This window comes from Cyprinodon variegatus, unplaced genomic scaffold (assembly GCF_000732505.1).
Source record: "Cyprinodon variegatus isolate N-32 unplaced genomic scaffold, C_variegatus-1.0 Scaffold892, whole genome shotgun sequence".
In the NCBI taxonomy this organism is placed as follows: Eukaryota; Metazoa; Chordata; class Actinopteri; order Cyprinodontiformes; family Cyprinodontidae; genus Cyprinodon; species Cyprinodon variegatus.
The window spans coordinates 99140-102063 of NW_015151345.1; the positions used below are offsets into that span (position 1 = coordinate 99140).

The 2924-nt window shown below is 50.6% G+C and overlaps 2 protein-coding genes across 3 annotated transcripts in view; one reads left to right on the forward strand and one right to left on the reverse strand.

Annotated features, from left to right (window-relative positions):
• Positions 1–1289, reverse strand: part of ccdc102a (coiled-coil domain containing 102A) — a 28851-nt gene extending 27562 nt beyond the window's left edge. Inside the window, exon 1 of the mRNA XM_015397851.1 lies at positions 1155–1289. The gene's annotated coding sequence lies outside the window, so the exon portion shown is untranslated. The remainder of the gene's footprint in view (positions 1–1154) is intronic.
• An 833-nt stretch (positions 1290–2122) lies between these two features.
• Positions 2123–2924, forward strand: part of LOC107099642 (gamma-taxilin-like) — a 7976-nt gene continuing 7174 nt past the window's right edge. The window contains exon 1 of one of the 2 annotated variants that reach the window (XM_015397855.1): positions 2123–2209. The gene's annotated coding sequence lies outside the window, so the exon portion shown is untranslated. The remainder of the gene's footprint in view (positions 2210–2924) is intronic. The other variant, XM_015397856.1, reaches the window with a different exon arrangement.

A 2924-nucleotide genomic window follows, 5' to 3' on the forward strand; every position in this document is an offset into this window, starting at 1 on the left:
TGTCGCTACAAGCATGCTTAGTGTGAGGGATTGCTGAAGAGTCAATGAGTCGATGCAATCAGCTGGTTTTCCTTAGAAAACTTTGAATCAATCTGACTGGTTGAATTGTCTCGGCCTTGAGATGACATGTGTTGTGAATTGGCGCTATAGAAATTAATTCAATTGAATTTAAACCAGGAGCCCAGGGGCCAAAAACCAGTACATTATTCAATTCCAAAACTCAGAATGTTTTGAAATGTTTATCTCCACATCTTCAACTAACCAACATTTCCCTCCTGCCATCTCAGTTAGGCGTGATACAGTAAAACAGACAGGTCTAAAAAAGCGAGACCAAGCACTGGATCAGGAAGCGACAGAATCAGTGTGAAGCCAGTCTGAAACAAACAGGAAGCCAAATGTAGCGTGAGCAACAGAGATGGAAGGAGAAGCTGCAGATCCAGAGAGGCTGCAGGAAGGTTAGACGCCATGGAAACGGGCTCCTGGACAGAACCACAGCTGGTTACCTGACCGGGCCAGATTCCAGCCAGTCTGCAGACCAATCATGCTGTTATTGGACTGATCCGCTCTCAGAACCACCAGGGGTTTCCATGGCAGCCAGAAGCAGCTGCTGAGTGACAGGCTGGGAGGAAGTCTGACATCACTTCCTGTTGACGTGACCTTTGCTTCTGCTGCAGGAGGAGCTGGACATCAGCTGGGGAACATCTGGGCAGCAGCTGGGGAACATCTGGGCAGCAGCTGGAGAACCCCCCCCCCCCCCCCCCCATAAACTAGGCACTGGGATCCAGCCTGCTGCTCAAAGCTGCAGAAGCTAAAGTTGTGTTTGAACAGAGCAGGTCAGGGTTCTGATGGGCCGACCAACAATGGTCCAGATGGTCCAGGGAACAGCTCCTAAACCTCAGCTCTCCACTGAGCACAGACAGTTGCTGCGCTGTCTAGTTTCATATATCTACACTAAGCCCAGCAGCTCTGGGTCAGATGTTATAGGATGCCAGTAGACATGGAGAGGAAGCCTGGAAGCTCAGGCGGTCTGAGCTCCAGTCCTCCAGCCTCAGGTCTGGGTCCACACAGGGGACTAGAACCATCCCCAACACCGCCGAACACAGAGAGAAAAGCTGAGATGATGCCCGGTGCTGCAGCCAGGACCAGGGACCTACCTGAAGGAGCCGCTGCTCTCCGCTACAGAAGCTGCTCCTTGTCCTCAGAAAGACCCAGATCCTCCATTATTCCTCCGCTCTTCCCTCCCAGCCTGGAGTCTGGATGAAAAAAATGACTTCCACCCACAGAGCAGACAACAGACCGAGCTCTGGCCCGTCCTGACCAATCAGCGGCCGAGATTGCACACAGCGACTACTTTCAGCCAATCACGGCCCGCTCTCAGCGTAGGTGCGTGCGCTGATTGGCTGGCTGAGCAAAGCCCTCCCACTCTACGTTGCTGCTCTTTCTGATGGAATGTCCTACACCAGGCATCCCCAAACTCGGTCCTCGAGGGCCGCTGTCCTGCAGGTTTTAGAGGTTTCCTTGCTCCAGCACAGCTGATTTTAATTGAAAGCTGATTAACAGGCTTTTGCTCTACTGCAATCATTGTAATCAGCTGTTTTAAAGCAGGGAAACCTCTAAAAACTGCAGAACAGCGGCCCTCGAGGACCGAGTTTGGGGATGCCTGTCCTACACGTTCCCCAGAAGAACCTCCAGAACCAGACCAGTTCATTTATGGGTCAGAACTGGGATCCTGTCAGGGAGCAGAGATGGACCGGAACCAGCTTCATTATGGCTGCCACATTTAACTAAACCACTAAATAAATACTGTTATGGAGTATTTTCCTGTACTGTTTTACTTCAAACCGAGTAGTTTCTTGCACTGTAGTACTTTAAGCAGAGTAGTTTCTTGTACTGTAGTACTTTATGCTGAGTAGTTTCCTGCATTGTAGTACTTTAATCTGAGTGGTTTACTGCACTGTAGTACTTTAATCTGAGTAGTTTCCTGCACTCTATCTATCTATCTATCTATCTATCTATCTATCTATCTATCTATCTATCTATCTATCTATCTATCTATCTATCTATCTATCTATCTATCGCATGTCTACTTCCGCTTTCGGACCGACCATTAATGTGAAAGGTGTTACCCGGAAGTGGTTCGCGTTAGCTTGGAGCTAACTAGCGCTTGGTGTCTACCTTGGAGCAGTTACTGCGGAGAGGAAGCGTTCAGGTGAGGTTCGGGGAGCGTTTTTCTGGAATGTTCGGTGATGTGATGTTAGGGCCCAGGGGAACATGGAGCCGATGAAGGCTTCCGGACCGGAGGTTCGGCTCTTTAAGGGTTGTTTTCACTTGTTCAACATTTGGAAGGAAAGTTCAGCCACGGGGCTAGCTTCCGTTAGCTTTGGGCTAACATTAGCGCTAGCTGTCGGTGCGGCGATAACAGCGTCTGTTTGTGGTTTATTGTGGAAAGCCACTCCACGGAGCTTTCTGCAAAGCGGTGGCTGGGTGTTCGCGGCAGCACCGGCTGACAGCGGGCAGCTGAGCGGCTGGAAGGGACCGGAGCCCAGCAGGAACACACCGTCCGGTCATGTCAGCTCCTCTCTGAAGTTCCCTGAAAACCTGTAGGTCCGGAAAATCCCGTTTTTCATCACAGTCTGAGATTTCTGTCGGATTAGAGCAGCAGGAGTCCAACAGGAAGTCAGCCTCCTGGAGATTGATGAGTGATGCTCTCAGTGGGATAGCTCCAGGGGCCTCATTGGGACCCCATAGTTCTAAGGGCCTCATTGGGACCCCATAGTTCTAGGGGCCTCTTTGGGACCAGGGGCCCTCCTTCAGTTTAAGTCCTGATTTGTGACCCTTGGCTGCGGACTCTCTGATGTCCACCTGCAGTGGGACATGCAGGTGGACATGTTTATGTATTTCTATAGCGCCAATTCACACCATGT